Raw genomic sequence first — 16,824 nt, forward strand, 5'->3', positions numbered from 1 at the left:
CTAGTAGACTGCCGTCCAGTTTGACTCCCTGGGCACGGACCGGGTCACCGCCACGAGACTACAACCCTCCACGGATCCGGCTCCGGGTAAGCTCCCGCGTGCGCACCGCAGCGCGATACAGGCCCAGGGGCGCGTCATGAACATAGCCCAAGGTGTGGAGAAGCATATTTTGGGGGGGTTATTTATTTTACCTTATACACAAGTCTTTACCCTGGAAAGAAATTTCCTTAACATATTTCACAGGAAAGCAGTTTCCGTTTCGTTTTTGAACGTTTTATTGTGAGCCCTTAAAAGTGGCTTAATTCCTCTGACCACGTTGTTGACAGCAGTGACCTGGGGGTCAGAAATGCTTCCTGGGGCGATCCCCATGCTGTCTCCATGTCATTTGAGCACTGTCACTATCGTTTTGGGCACTTGTTAGGCTTTTAAAAGACTGCCCGGGGTGCCGCCGCAAAAATGCTCGGGTCTCCCATAGACTTACATTGGGCTCGTTGCTCGGGTCGAGCACCCGAGTATCACGGCGAGCTTGGCCCGAGCTTCGAGCACCCGAGCGCTCGCTCATCACTAATTTGAATCAATCCGTTTCATTTATTTGCATTGAACAGAGAAAGGCTGCATGCAAAGTTTCTCCAGCATTGATCTAGACCAGATGCACCAAATTCTCCATAATAGATTATAGATCTTATGTAGAGATGAGCGTTGTTCGACTCGAACTTTTCGCCAATCTCAAATTCGAGCTGTTTTGGGCGGTGTTCGAGCCGTTCAGCGAACACGAACGATTTGAGAAAAATTCGGCTGTTCGAGGTTATGTTCGATAACTGTTCGTGCACCAAAATCATAACTGGATTTTTTCTCAGTAATGATGAAAATTAATGTTAATACGCAGTTTGAGTGTACAGCGGGGCGGGGGGAGGGGCAGGGGATGGATCTCTGCAGGAATAATGAAGATCTCCATTTTTTTTTCTCTTTCCCGCATTTACAGTGGGGAGGTGCAATCTGTCAGCCTATCAGCAGCGCACACACGGAGCGAAGTGCTTTTTTTCACACAAGCAAGGGCATGTGTCATTGGCAGTGTATGTCACATGTCCTTGCCCTATAAGACCAAGCCATTTTCCCCGTCGCCACCATTTTCTCACTGCTGCAGCTGCGTGTTAGACGGCACCGCTGTTGCTGTGTGCGCTATACCTTGTTAATTTCAAGACAATTTTCGCACAAATCTACAGATAGCTTGGGAGTAGGGAATAGTTGTGATTGCAGTCCTTTTAAGGACTAGGTTATAGCATTTCCTACGACTTTTATCAGGCTGGTCTGTGCTCTTAAATAGATAGATTGTGGGAGTAAAGAATAATTGTAATTGCAGTCCTTTTCAGGACTAAGTTATATCAGTTTTTGCCAGGCAGGTCTGTGCCACTGCTGTGCAAGTTTTTTTCACAGCATTTGGCTGAATCTAGCAAAGCTAATCCTTTTTGGTCTATTGCAGAGTGTGTTAGTCAGTGGAGTAGCCTATCTGTGTTGCAAGATAAACCACCTGTGTATAGAATACCAATTTTTTTACTGCACCTAGAGAAGTAAAACTTTTTGGGCATAGCATCATTCTATTAGTCCATCTATACTGACCACCATAAGGTTGCAAATTGAATATAATTTTTTTCTGCATCTAGCTCTGAAAAAATATTTGTCCTTCTAGCAGTGTGTGGGACTTGTTCTACTAGTCCATCTATACTGACCTCCATCAGGTTGCAAATTCAAAATTATTTTTTGTCTACATCTAGCTCTGAAAAAATATTTGGGCTTCTAGCAGTGTGTGGGACTTGTTCTATTAGTCCATCTATACTGACCTCCATCAGGTTGCAAATTAAAAATATTTTTTTGTCTGCATCTAGCTCTGAAAAAATATTTGGCCTTCTAGCAGTGTGTGGGACTTGGTCTATTAGTCCATCTATACTGACCTCCATCAGGTTGCAAATTGAATATAATTTTTTTCTGCATCTAGCTCTGAAAAAATATTTGTCCTTCTAGCAGTGTGTGGGACTTGTTCTACTAGTCCATCTATACTGACCTCCATCAGGTTGCAAATTCAAAATAATTTTTTGTCTGCATCTAGCTCTGAAAAAATATTTGGCCTTCTAGCAGTGTGTGGGACTTGTTCTATTAGTCCATCTATACTGACCTCCATCAGGTTGCAAACTGAATATAATTTTTTTCTGCATCTACCTCTGAAAAAATATTTGGGCTTCTAGGTGTGTGTGGGACTTGTTCTATTAGTCCATCTATACTGACCTCCATCAGGTTGCAAATTGAATATAATTTTTTTCTGCATCTAGCTCTGAAAAAATATTTGTCCTTCTAGCAGTGTGTGGGACTTGTTCTACTAGTCCATCTATACTGACCTCCATCAGGTTGCAAATTCGAAATAATTTTTTGTCTGCATCTAGCTCTGAAAAAATATTTGGCCTTCTAGCAGTGTGTGGGACTTGTTCTATTAGTCCATCTATACTGACCTCCATCAGGTTGCAAACTGAATATAATTTTTTTCGGCATCTACCTCTGAAAAAATATTTGGGCTTCTAGCTGTGTGTGGGACTTGTTCTATTAGTCCATCTATACTAACCTCCATCAGGTTGCAAATTGAATATAATTTTTTTCTGCATCTAGCTCTGAAAAAATATTTGGGCTTCTAGCAGTGTGTGGGACTTGGTCTATTAGTCCATCTATACTGACCTCCATCAGGTTGAAAATTGAATATAATATTTTTCTGCATCTAGCTCTGAAAAAATATTTGGCCTTCTAGCAGTGTGTGGGACTTGTTCTATTAGTCCATCTATACTGACCTCCATCAGGTTGCAAACCGAATATAATTTTTTTCTGCATCTACCTCTGAAAAAATATTTGGGCTTCTAGCTGTGTGTGGGACTTGTTCTATTAGTCCATCTATACTGACCTCCATCAGGTTGCAAATTGAATATAATTTTTTTCTGCATCTAGCTCTGAAAAAATATTTGTCCTTCTAGCAGTGTGTGGGACTTGTTCTACTAGTCCATCTATACTGACCTCCATCAGGTTGCAAATTCAAAATAATTTTTTGTCTGCATCTAGCTCTGAAAAAATATTTGGCCTTCTAGCAGTGTGTGGGACTTATTCTATCAGTCCATCTATACTGACCTCCATCAGATTGCAAACGGAATATAATTTTTTTATGCATCTACCTCTGAAAAAATATTTGGGCTTCTAGCTGTGTGTGGGACTTGTTCTATTAGTCCATCTATACTGACCTCCATCATGTTGCAAATTGAATATAATTTTTTTCTGCATCTAGCTCTGAAAAAATATTTGGGCTTCTAGCAGTGTGTGGGACTTGGTCTATTAGTCCATCTATACTGACCTCCATCAGGTTGCAAATTGAATATAATATTTTTCTGCATCTAGCTCTGAAAAAATATTTGGCCTTTTAGCAGTGTGTGGGACTTGTTCTATTAGTCCATCTATACTGACCTCCATCAGGTTGCAAACTGAATATAATTTTTTTCTGAATCTACCTCTGAAAAAATATTTGGACTTCTAGCTGTGTGTGGGACTTGTTCTATTAGTCCATCTATACTGACCTCCATCAGGTTGCAAACTGAATATAATTTTTTTCTGAATCTACCTCTGAAAAAATATTTGGACTTCTAGCTGTGTGTGGGACTTGTTCTATTAGTCCATCTATACTGACCTCCATCATGTTGCAAATTGAATATAATTTTTTTCTGCATCTAGCTCTGAAAAAATATTTGGGCTTCTAGCAGTGTGTGGGACTTGGTCTATTAGTCCATCTATACTGACCTCCATCAGGTTGCAAATTGAATATAATATTTTTCTGCATCTAGCTCTGAAAAAATATTTGGCCTTTTAGCAGTGTGTGGGTCTTGTTCTATTAGTCCATCTATACTGACCTCCATCAGGTTGCAAACTGAATATAATTTTTTTCTGCATCTACCTCTGAAAAAATATTTGGACTTCTAGCTGTGTGTGGGACTTGTTCTATTAGTCCATCTATACTGACCTCCATCAGGCTGCAAATTGAATATAATTTTTTTCTGCATGTAACCCAGCCAATAGTTTTGGCCTAATACCACAGTTTGGCCACTCAGCTCTGCTCGGTTCCCATCCATTGTTTTTTTGTGCAAACAACTCCAGAGTTGTGAATTAGTTAACCACCAAAATGAGTGGAAAAAGGCCTGCTGCTGGTGGAAAGGGGAATAGGCGTGTTGGGAAGGGGAAAAAAGGTTGTGTCCGTGGGGTAGGTGTTAAAGTAACAGTAACATCTGCAGAAGAAAGACCATCTTCCAGCCAAAATAAAATGTCTACTTCTTTTAGCAGACAATGTGATAAGATCCTTTTCTTATGGCCACGCCAATCGCTACAAATTCCAGATGAGGCACAAAAACAGCAGGTGCTTCAACGGATATCAAGTGTTCCTTTAAGTGGGCTCTCCTCCACATCAACTTCAACATCACAAATAGTGTTGAGCCACCCCCGTAGTGTTCGAGTTCGGTTCCGTTCGTCGAACACCCGTGTGTTCGCTGAACTGTTCGTCGAACTGTTCGTCGAACACCTTCGAACACCGTTAAAACCAATGGCAGGCAAACAAAACACATAGAAACACATAGAAAGCACCTTCAAAGGTGTCCAAAAGCTGACAAACTGCTCAGAAGACATAACTAACACATGGAAAAGTGACAAGTACATATAGTCATGCGAAAATAAAAGAGGTGGAGGAGTAAAGGGAGGGGGAGACACAGATATAGGCATGTCATGCCCTTCTAAAATCCAAAAAGTGAGAAGCCGACACGGCCAGTCCGCTCCTGCCCGTGCCACTCCGTGTCGCCCGGTTTGTGCCAGAGCCGCGGTGAACCCTGATGGCCAGCCCCCCTCTCCCAATACTGGTGCCTGTCCGCTGGTGGGTCGAGCGAGCCCCCCTGTGGTGGAGGCAGCTCTAAGCTTTTTAATTTAAATTGTCTCTCTAATTTGAATGATTACACTTTAAATCCATTTACAAGGATCTATTGGAGGGCAAGTCTCATGCCAGCAGCCGCGTAATTCCAGCTCCAGTAGCGTCCACTAAAGCTGCTGCAGTTAAAAAGCTTTTATAAGGATCGAGCTCGGCTGTCCACCGCAAGGCATCCTACTGCCAGTCCCAGCCCCTATGCCTTGGGGTGCCTCCTGATGCTCTTCACTGAGTATCCCATGGTCCCGAAGCATTTCCTTTGAAAAAATTAAGTGTCTAAACTACAGGTGGTGTAGCTTGCTTAACAGCCGGGATAATCCGCTGACTAGCAGACACTGCTACTAGGCACAAAGTATTTCCTGGGCTAGATGCAGTTAAATATTTGTAATTAGATACTCTCGTTGGATGCTGAGAAAGCATTCCATAGAGTCTCCTGGCACGCCATATATGATTCTCTTTAAAAGCTTGGGGTAGGGGTCTAGGGGACCCTTTTATAGCCAAAATCACGGCCCTGTATCACAATACGTCACCTAGGCTGAAGATAAATGGAACTATAGCACCCTGAGGGCTCGGTTGCTACAGAGGTATTGCACCTCACCCAGAGGTGTGATATCTCACTCTCAAGTAAGGATGGAGTGTGGATCAGGACCCGACACCTGCATGCATTACACCACATTGCCGTGGGGCAGGGCGACCAATATGCCTCTGAGATGGGCACGACAGTCCCTGTCCCTGGCTGGAGTGGGGGGAGAGAACACTGAGGAAGGGGAACCCTGTAGTGCAGGAGCAGGGAGGAAGCAGTTCCTGGGTGCATTGAGAAGGGAGTATAAAAGGTGGGCACCATCTTAGTTCAGTGCAGAGAAGTCTGAGCAGAAGTGGCAGGGAGCAGGGGCTCTGCATGAGCTCTGCTCCGGAGGCGGGCCTAGTAACAGAGGCCCAGGCCTGGAAGAGGGAGAAGGAAGGAAGAGGAGCGGAGAAGGCTCCAGGAACGAGGAATGAAGGGATCCCAGGGGTGCGGATGGGTGAGTCGCCACCGCACGCCCGAATCCACCTGCGTGGAGGGGTCAGGCCAAAGGGGGAGACCGGTCCCCGAAACAAGTGGAGGCAGGAAACGACCCTCAGCTAGAAACCGGAGGCTGTGACATTTTATGTGGCGCAGCCCCTCGCTACACCCGCTAGGAAGGCACCACATAGGGTCAGGGAAACTGGCGCCAAGTTTACCAAGAGGAGGCCCGAGGCAGCCGGACAGAAGGGTTGGTAAGAAAGGCCAGACAAAGGACACACAAAGGGGGTCCTGTGAAGCGCTCCAAAGTTATCTGGGAGTTGTCTGAGCCCCTCACCTGGTGAGCACAGTACGACGTGGGCAGCGGTTACCTGCAGACGTGGTCTGGATAATAAGAACTGTGAGTAAAGGCCCTGGACTGCATCACTGACTCCGTGTCGTTACTGCTGCTGCCCTGCACCATCACCCCCATCCTCCGCATACACTGCCCTGAGGCTATACTCCTCCCGTGGGGAGTTATGCTATGCTCTGCTGCACCCACAACACCAGCCTCAGCGGTCTGCCCTGCTGTGGCGGTTCACTCTGACCGCAATCCACGGGTGGCGTAGTCGGACATTTAAACATCAAAACCACATAAATAGTTCCGCCACTGGTTTGACCACCCTGAGCCACGGAACCGGGTCGCCGCCACGAAGACTACAACCACCAGCATCCACTAAAAAGGGTCCGGCTCCGGGTGTCCCAAGGCCCAGGGGGTGCATCAGAACATTTTCATCACCTTTCACAATCACCAATGGGACAAGGCAGGGATGTCCTCTGTCCCCTCTCTTATACATCCTAGTGACGGAGCACCTAGTCTCATCAATTCGCCATAACCCCAATATTAGGTGGATTGAGGTGGGAGGCACCGAGTACAAGTGCTCTCTATTTGCTGATGATGTCCTAGTATATATCACTCAATCACATATATCCATCCATGCTGTTATGGCTGAAATAGATCACTTTGTTACATGGTCAAATTTTAAAATCAATGCAGCGAAGTCTGAGGCCCTCGATGTCTGCCTCCCCAAATCCATATAGGATTCCATCCAGTCCAACTTTCCCTTTGCCTGGCCCTCACAGGGTATCAAATACTTAGGAATTCCTATTCATAGAGACCTCTCCCATCTATGTTATCTTAATTTTGGGCCCTTTATTGAACAACTCCATACAGACCACGGTTGGCAAGTTAGAACTGTAAGATTCACTACGTGAACCACTGGTGTTTTGTGGAAAAGCACATGTACACTGCGTTCCAAATTATTATGCAAAAAGTGTTTAGGAGTGATAAGGGAAGAATTTGTTTGTTTGTCAGTTAAACTCATTGATGGTGATGTGTGTCAGGGCTCTTTATATCACTGTAAGCAATTGCAGACACCTGTGCTAATTAGTTTGGCAGGTGTGTCCAATGAAAGGCAAGACTACTTAAGAAGGCTGTCTCACATTATTAAGCAGCCTACATTTTCTGCCAAAATGGGAAAGAAAAAGGATGTGTCGGTTGCTGAGAAGCAACAAATTGTGGAGTGTTTAGGTCAAGGCATGACTACAATCAACATTGTGCGATGATCAGGATGAAGTGTCTTGGCAATCAAGAAGTATGTAGCTGATTCACAGTACACACGTGTGCGTGCTGATAAGGGCAAATTGAGGACTCTTTCCTACAGGCAATTACGTCAGGTTGAAACAGCAGCGGCAAAAAAGCCTTGTCATGGCAGCAGACAAGTTTTTGAAGCTGCTTGTGCCTCCAACGTCCCCCGAACAACAAGATGCCGGGTCCTTCAGAGGTTTGCAGCTGTGCATACGCCATCCTGTCGACCTCCTCTATCCACTTCACACAAGCAGAAACGGCTCCAGTGGGCCAAACATTACATGAAGACTGATTTCAAAACTGTTTTGTTCACGGATGAGTGCCGTGCAGCGCTCGATGGTCCAGATGGATGGAGTGGAGGATGGCTGGTTGATGGACACCCCACGCAAACACGGCTACAGCGCCAACAAGGAGGAGGTGGAGTAATGTTTTGGGCTGGAATCATGGGGAGAGAGATTGTCGGTCCCTTTAGGATCCCTGAAGGCGCTAAAGATGAACTCCATAATGTATGTGGATTTTATCAAACAGCACTTCCTGCCATGGTTCAAGAAGAAGAACCGTGTATTTCACAGCAAGATCATTTTTCTGCATGATAATGCACCATCTCATGCTGCACATAAAACATCTGCATCTCTGGCTGATATGGGCATAAAAGGGGACAAACTTATGGTGTGACCCCCATGCTCCCCTGACCTGTACCCCATTCAGAACCTTTGGAGCATCATCAAAAGGAGTGTCTATGATGGCGGGAGGCAGTTCACATCTAAGCAACAGCTCTGGGAGGGTATTCTGTCCTCATGCAAATCAATTGAAGCAGAAACCATCCAAAACCTGACAAATTCAATGGACGAGAGAGTTCAGAAGCTCCTTTCGAACAATGGGTCCTATGTGAAAATGTAACATCACCTAGAATAAAGTTTTGAGTTGAAAACTGTTTGATTTCAGTTTCTAACAACCTGCTAATGCTTATAATTTCAAAAATGACCATTTTTTTGGTCTTTATTAAAATGAAAAGGTTGATCGAAAAGTTTGGGGGATCTAAGAGTGTGGCAACCCAGTAGTCATGATTACTTCGAATTCTGACAATATGAGGGTCATGCTGCAGGTAGTGCAGCAAGAAGGCACTTATGTGTCTTGCGCATCTCGGAGCCCCAAAATTATTTTCCGGGCTAGATGCAGCTAAAAATTATTATTAATTTTAAATCTGGTGAAGCTTTAGTATAGATGGCCTAATAGGATCAGTGCTGCACACTGCTGCAAAGCCCAAATTATTTTCCAGCCAAGATACAGATAAACATGATTAGTAATTTGAAAGCTTAAAACGGTTAGTAGGGTGATTTTAACCAATCATCAAGCTTTTACTCTCCCCAGGATGACACAGGGGTAGAAAAGTCGTTTCGGATCCATGATTTGTTCATCTTTATGAACGTGAGTCTGTCTACATTATCAGTGGAGAGCTTCGTGCGCTTATCTGTCAGCACACCACCAGCAGCGCTGAACACACGTTCAGACAGAACGCTGGCTGCGGGGCATGACAAGATCTCCAAGGCGTAAGTGGCTACCTCCGGCCAATTATCCAGATTGGAAGCCCAAAAAGAGCAAGGGTCCAGTGACACAGTCGTGGCTTCAATGTTTACTTGGAGATACTCCTGTACCATCGTCTCTAGGCGTTGACTATGTGTCAGACTTCTTGTCTCCTGTGGCCTTGCAAAGGATGGGCTAAAAAAGTGGTGAAATGATTCCGCAAAATTGATGTTACCAGCAGATACTGTGGTTCTGTTACGGTTTGAGTGCTGAACACTTGACGGTCCCACGGTTGGCAAGTTGGAACTGTGAGATTCACTACTTGCACCACTGGTATTTTGTGGAAAAGCACATGTAAGATTCTGCAACAGTCTCTGCTGATACTCCTGCATGCGTGCATCCCTTTCTATGGCAGGAATAATTTCTGCAAATTTACTTTTGTACCGGGGATCTAACAGTGTGGCAACCCAGTAGTCAGGATTATTTCTAATTCTCACAATTCGAGGGTCATGTTGCAGGCAGTGCAGCAAGAAGGCACTCATGTGTGTTGCGCATCCAGGAGCACCAAGTCCCTGTTGTGTTGGTGGCGAGGTAACAATCATGCTTCCTTCCTCTGTCCTTTCCCCCCAATCTCGCACAACAGAAATGTGATCAAGGTCTCCCTCATCTGATGAGTCTTCCATCAGTTCGTCCTCCACTTCTTCCTGGGCTCCTGCACCTTCCTCACTAGTTTGGCTGCTACCATGCGCCCTGGTAAAACCATCTCCCCCACCCTCACATGCCTGCCGCCTTGGTGCTGCCGACCGTCTGGACCATGCAGATGTTAGCCCTTCTGCATACAACTCCTCCTCCTCTACTTCCTCCACCTCCTCTTGTGCCACCACCTGACTCCGAATTCTGTTTAACATGTGCTCCAGCATGTAAATCACCGGAATAGTCATGCTGATAATGGCATCGTCAGCACTAAACATCTTCGTCGCCATTTCAAAACTGTGCAGAAGGGTGCATAGGTCCCTGATCTGAGACCACTCCTCCAGCGTGATTTGCCCCACCTCTGAATCTCGTTGGCCCAGGCTATACGTCAGAACGTATTGCACCAGGGCTTGTCGGTGCTGCCACAGTCGCTGCAACATGTGCAGAGTTGAATTCCACCGGGTAGGCACATCGCATTTTAGCCGGTGAAGTGGCAGGCCCAACGACTTCTGTAGAGATGTAAGTCGCTGAGCTGCGGGATGCGAACGGCGGAAGTGAGCACACAGCGACCGTGCCCTCTGCAGAAGGCCATCTAGTCTGGGATAGTGGGCTAAAAATTGCTGGACAACCAGGTTCAACACGTGAGCCATACAAGGCACGTGTGTGACATTGCCCCGGCGAAGGGCCGCACCCAGGTTTGCAGCATTGTCGCACACGGCCTTCCCTGGTTTCAGGTCCAGTGGAGACAACCATTCATGAAATTGGTTCTCCAGAGCTGACCACAACTCCTCAGCTGTGTGACTCACATTTCCCAGACATTTCAATGTAAAAACCGCCTGATGACGTTGAGCCCTACTGCCAGCATAGTAAGGAGGTGTGCAGGATCCCTTCTGCGCAGTTAGAAAGCTTGTGGCATGACCAGACAGGCTTTGGGTGCAGGTGGAGGACCGAGAGGAGGTTGAGGAGGCAGAAGCAGTGGAGGAACTTTGACATAAAGAGGATTGACGCACAACTCGTGGGGACGGCAAGACTTGGACAGCAGCCCCTTGTCCTGCTGTCACCATATTTACCCAGTGCCCAGTCAGCGACATTTAACGCCCCTGTCCATGCCTACTCGTCCAAGTATCTGTGGTGAAATGCACCCTGTCACACACAGAGTTTCTCAAAGAAGTGGTGATGTTGTGTGCGACATGCTGGTGGAGCGCAGGCACACCTTTCTTTGAGAAGTAGTGCCGACTGGGCATCTGGTACTGGGGCACTGCGACGGACATAAGGTCTCAAAAATCCTCTGTGTCCACCAGGCGGAAAGGCAGCATTTCTGTAGCCAAGAGCTTGCAGATGGTGAAATTCAACCTCTTAGCTTTCTCATGGCTAGGAGGAAATGGTCTTTTACTTGTCCACATCTGAGGGACCGAGGGCTGGCTATTGTGCTTAGACGGGGTTGATAAGGGTGTCCCCGGCAAACTGCCGGTCTGTGAGGAAGATGCAGGCGGACATGTTAGGTTGCCTTGATCCACAGGTGGTGCTATCGATGTCGGACAGTGCTCAACACCAGCTGGTGTTACCACCTTCAAAGAAAATGATGACCTGCCAATCACGCTGGCTGTTGCGGGTAAAGAGGTGGCAGGTCTGCGCCCCAAAACAGGTGTGACTGCTGTCCCCCCAGTCACAGAGGATGAAGAGGCCGCGGATGCACAAGATATGGCAGACTGTGGTTGGCCCGGCCGGCTAGGCCGCATTGTAGCACACTGAGCTTCCCACTGCAACTTATGCTTCATGTCCATGTGCCGGTTCATGCATGAAGTACTCAAACTATGTATTTTTTGGCCTCTACTTAGCTTTTGCTGACAAATGTTACAGATAACACGAGTTGGGTCATCTTTATCGATCTGAAAAAATGCCCAGGCTATGCAAGGCTTAGCACCCATGCGACCTGAAGAGCCTCCATGACTTGTGGTGAGAGGCAGAGTTGTGTTTGAGGATGCAGTTGTTGACGTGCTTCCAGTACTACGTCTCTGTCCAGGAAGGCGCAACCTGACCTCGTCGTCACTAGCATCTTCCTCCACCTCCTCTGCTGACCTCATCTCTTGGCTGACTGTGGGTTGACAGTAAGTGGGATCTCCAACCTCATCATCATCACCCTGTGCGTTATCACACCCGTCGTCCTCAGAGCCAACCTGTTCCTGCCCTGACAAAAAACTAAAGTTGTCGCTCCAATCAGGTATTTGAGTCTTATCATCGTCTTCCTCATTGTCTCCACCAACAGGAGTTACAGTTTGGGAATAAGGGTCTACATTATGGTCAGAACCTTCTGCGTCTGGTCCTGGATCCGACTCATAAAGATTCTGGGCATCAGTGCAGATCATTTCCTCGTCTGGATTCACAGAAGCGCTGGAGTCGACCTCTGATTCCCAGGCTATAGTATGAGTAAACAGCTCTGCAGACTCAACCATCTGTTCTACCTCATACTCAGACGGGCAGCTGGAGATTTGGGAGCTGTGAGGAAGCAAGTGCGATTGGGGTGACACCTTTGAGGACTGGAGTATTTGTGATGTTGAAGTTGATGTGGAGGAGAGCCCACTTAAAGGAGCACTTGATATCCGTTGAAGCACCTGCTGTTTTTGTGCCTCATCTGGAATTTGTAGCGATTGGCGTGGCCGTAAGAAAGGGATCTTATCACATTGTCCGCTAAAAGAAGTAGACATTTTAGTTTGGCTGGAAGATGGTCTTTCTTCTGCAGATGTTACTGTTGCTTTAACACCTACCCCACGGACACAACCTTTTTTCCCCTTCCCAACACGCCTATTCCCCTTTCCACCAGCAGCAGGCCTTTTTCCACTCATTTTGGTGGTTAACTAATTCACAACTCTGGAGTTGTTTGCACAAAAAAACAATGGATGGGAACCGAGCAGAGCTGAGTGGCCAAACTGTGGTATTAGGCCAAAACTATTGGCTGGGTTAGATGCAGAAAAAAATTATATTCAATTAGCAACCTGATGGAGGTCTGTATAGATGGATTAATAGAACAAGTCCCACACACAGCTAGAAGCCCAATATTTTTTCAGAGGTAGATGCAGAAAAAAATATATTCAGTTTGCAACCTGATGGAGGTCAGTATAGATGGACTAATACAACAAGTCCCACACACAGCTAGAAGCCCAATATTTTTTCAGAGGTAGATGCAGAAAAAAATATATTCAGTTTGCAACCTGATGGAGGTCTGTATAGATGGATTAATAGAACAAGTCCCACACACAGCTAGAAGCCCAATATTTTTTCAGAGGTAGATGCAGAAAAAAATATATTCAGTTTGCAACCTGATGGAGGTCTGTATAGATGGATTAATAGAACAAGTCCCACACACAGCTAGAAGCCCAATATTTTTTCAGAGGTAGATGCAGAAAAAAATATATTCAGTTTGCAACCTGATGGAGGTCTGTATAGATGGATTAATAGAACAAGTCCCACACACAGCTAGAAGCTCAATATTTTTTCAGAGCTAGATGCAGAAAAAAATATATTCAGTTTGCAACCTGATGGAGGTCTGTATAGATGGATTAATAGAACAAGTCCCACACACAGCTAGAAGCCCAATATTTTTTCAGAGGTAGATGCAGAAAAAAATATATTCAGTTTGCAACCTGATGGAGGTCTGTATAGATGGATTAATAGAACAAGTCCCACACACAGCTAGAAGCCCAATATTTTTTCAGAGGTAGATGCAGAAAAAAATATATTCAGTTTGCAACCTGATGGAGGTCTGTATAGATGGATTAATAGAACAAGTCCCACACACAGCTAGAAGCTCAATATTTTTTCAGAGCTAGATGCAGAAAAAAATATATTCAGTTTGCAACCTGATGGAGGTCTGTATAGATGGATTAATAGAACAAGTCCCACACACAGCTAGAAGCCCAATATTTTTTCAGAGGTAGATGCAGAAAAAAATATATTCAGTTTGCAACCTGATGGAGGTCAGTATAGATGGTCTAATACAACAAGTCCCACACACAGCTAGAAGCCCAATATTTTTTCAGAGGTAGATGCAGAAAAAAATATATTCAGTTTGCAACCTGATGGAGGTCTGTATAGATGGATTAATAGAACAAGTCCCACACACAGCTAGAAGCCCAATATTTTTTCAGAGGTAGATGCAGAAAAAAATATATTCAGTTTGCAACCTGATGGAGGTCTGTATAGATGGATTAATAGAACAAGTCCCACACACAGCTAGAAGCCCAATATTTTTTCAGAGGTAGATGCAGAAAAAAATATATTCAGTTTGCAACCTGATGGAGGTCTGTATAGATGGATTAATAGAACAAGTCCCACACACAGCTAGAAGCCCAATATTTTTTCAGAGGTAGATGCAGAAAAAAATATATTCAGTTTGCAACCTGATGGAGGTCAGTATAGATGGACTAATACAACAAGTCCCACACACAGCTAGAAGCCCAATATTTTTTCAGAGGTAGATGCAGAAAAAAATATATTCAGTTTGCAACCTGATGGAGGTCAGTATAGATGGACTAATACAACAATTCCCACACACAGCTAGAAGCCCAATATTTTTTCAGAGGTAGATGCAGAAAAAAATATATTCAGTTTGCAACCTGATGGAGGTCTGTATAGATGGATTAATAGAACAAGTCCCACACACAGCTAGAAGCCCAATATTTTTTCAGAGGTAGATGCAGAAAAAAATATATTCAGTTTGCAACCTGATGTAGGTCTGTATAGATGGATTAATAGAACAAGTCCCACACACAGCTAGAAGCCCAATATTTTTTCAGAGGTAGATGCAGAAAAAAATATATTCAGTTTGCAACCTGATGGAGGTCTGTATAGATGGATTAATAGAACAAGTCCCACACACAGCTAGAAGCCCAATATTTTTTCAGAGGTAGATGCAGAAAAAAATATATTCAGTTTGCAACCTGATGGAGGTCTGTATAGATGGATTAATAGAACAAGTCCCACACACAGCTAGAAGCCCAATATTTTTTCAGAGGTAGATGCAGAAAAAAATATATTCAGTTTGCAACCTGATGGAGGTCTGTATAGATGGATTAATAGAACAAGTCCCACACACAGCTAGAAGCCCAATATTTTTTCAGAGGTAGATGCAGAAAAAAATATATTCAGTTTGCAACCTGATGGAGGTCTGTATAGATGGATTAATAGAACAAGTCCCACACACAGCTAGAAGCCCAATATTTTTTCAGAGCTAGATGCAGAAAAAAATTATATTCAATTTGCAACCTGATGGAGGTCAGTATAGATGGACTAATAGAATGATGCTATGCCCAAAAGATTTTACTTCACTAGGTGCAGTTAAAAAATTGGTATTCTATACACAGGTGGTATATCTTGCAACACAGATAGGCTACTCCACTGACTAACACACTCTGCAATAGGCCAAAAAGGATTAGCTTTGCTAGATTCAGCCAAATGCTGTGAAAAAAACTTGCACAGCACTGGCACAGACCTGCCTGGCAAAAACTGATAGGAACTCATGTAACCTAGTCCTGAAAAGGACTCCAATTACAATTAGTCTTTACTCCCACAATCTATCTATTTAAGAGCACAGACCTGCCTGATAAAAGTCGTAGGAAATGCTGTAACCTAGTCCTTAAAAGGACTGCAATCACAACTATTCCCTACTCCCAAGCTATCTGTAGATTTGTGCGAAAATTGGCTTGAAATTAACAAGGTATAGCGCACACAGCAACAGCAGTGCCGTCTAACACGCAGCTGCAGCAGTGAGAAAATGGTGGCGACGGGGAAAATGGCTTGGTCTTATAGGGCAAGGACATGTGACATACACTGCCAATGACACATGCCCTTGCTTGTGTGAAAAAAAGCACTTCGCTCCGTGTGTGCGCTGCTGATAGGCTGACAGATTGCACCTCCCCACTGCAAATGCGGGAAAGAGAAAAAAAAATGGAGATCTTCATTGTTCCTGCAGAGATCAATCCCCTGCCCCTCCCCCCACCCCGCTGTACACTCAAACTGCGTATTAACATTAATTTTCATCATTACTGAGAAAAAATCCAGTTATGATTTTGGTGCACGAACAGTTATCGAACATAACCTCGAACAGCCGAATTTTTCTCAAATTGTTCGTGTTCGCCGAACGGTTCGAACACCGCCCGAAACAGCTCGAATTTGAGATTGGCGAACAGTTCGAGTAGAACAACGCTCATCTCTAATCACAAATACTCCATTCCTCAAACGTGTCACCCCAATCGCACTTTCTTCCTCACAGCTCCCAAATCTCCAGTTGCCCGTCTGAGTATGAGGTAGAACAGATGGTTGAGTCTGCAGAGCTGTTTACTCATACTATAGCCTGGGAATCAGAGGTCGACTCCAGCGCTTCTGTGAATCCAGACGAGGAAATGATCTGCACTGATGCCGAGAATCTTTATGAGTCGGATCCAGGACCAGACGCTGAAGGTTCTGACCATAATGTAGACCCTCATTCCCAAACTGTAACTCCTGTTGGTGGAGACAGTGAGGAAGACGATGATGAGACTCAAATACCTGATTGGAGCGACAACTTTAGTTTTTTGTCAGGGCAGGAACAGGTTGGCTCTGAGGACGACGGGTGTGATAACGCACAGGGTGATGATGATGAGGTTGGAGATCCCACTTACTGTCAACCCACAGTCAGCCAAGAGATGAGGTCAGCAGAGGAGGTGGAGGAGAATGCTAGTGACGACGAGGTCAGGTTGCGCCTTCCTGGACAGAGACGTAGTACTGGAAGCACGTCAACAACTGCATCCTCAAACACAACTCTGCCTCTCACCACAAGTCGTGGTGGCTCTTCAGGTCGCATGGGTGCTAAGCCTTGCATAGCCTTGGCATTTTTTCAGATCGATAAAGATGACCCAACTCGTGTTATCTGTAACATTTGTCAGCAAAAGCTAAGTAGAGGCCAAAAAATACATAGTTTGAGTACTTCATGCATGAACCGGCACATGGACATGA

At 45.1% G+C, this 16,824-nt stretch overlaps 1 protein-coding gene across 1 annotated transcript in view; it reads left to right on the plus strand.

Moving 5' to 3' along the window:
- Nucleotides 1–16,824, plus strand: part of CALN1 (calneuron 1) — an 834,322-nt gene that overhangs the window by 795,611 nt on the left and 21,887 nt on the right. The window lies entirely within an intron of this gene.

This window comes from Phyllobates terribilis, unplaced genomic scaffold, assembly GCF_046119375.1.
Source record: "Phyllobates terribilis strain yellow unplaced genomic scaffold, ASM4611937v1 Scaffold_2__4_contigs__length_985480577, whole genome shotgun sequence".
Taxonomy (NCBI): Eukaryota; Metazoa; Chordata; class Amphibia; order Anura; family Dendrobatidae; genus Phyllobates; species Phyllobates terribilis.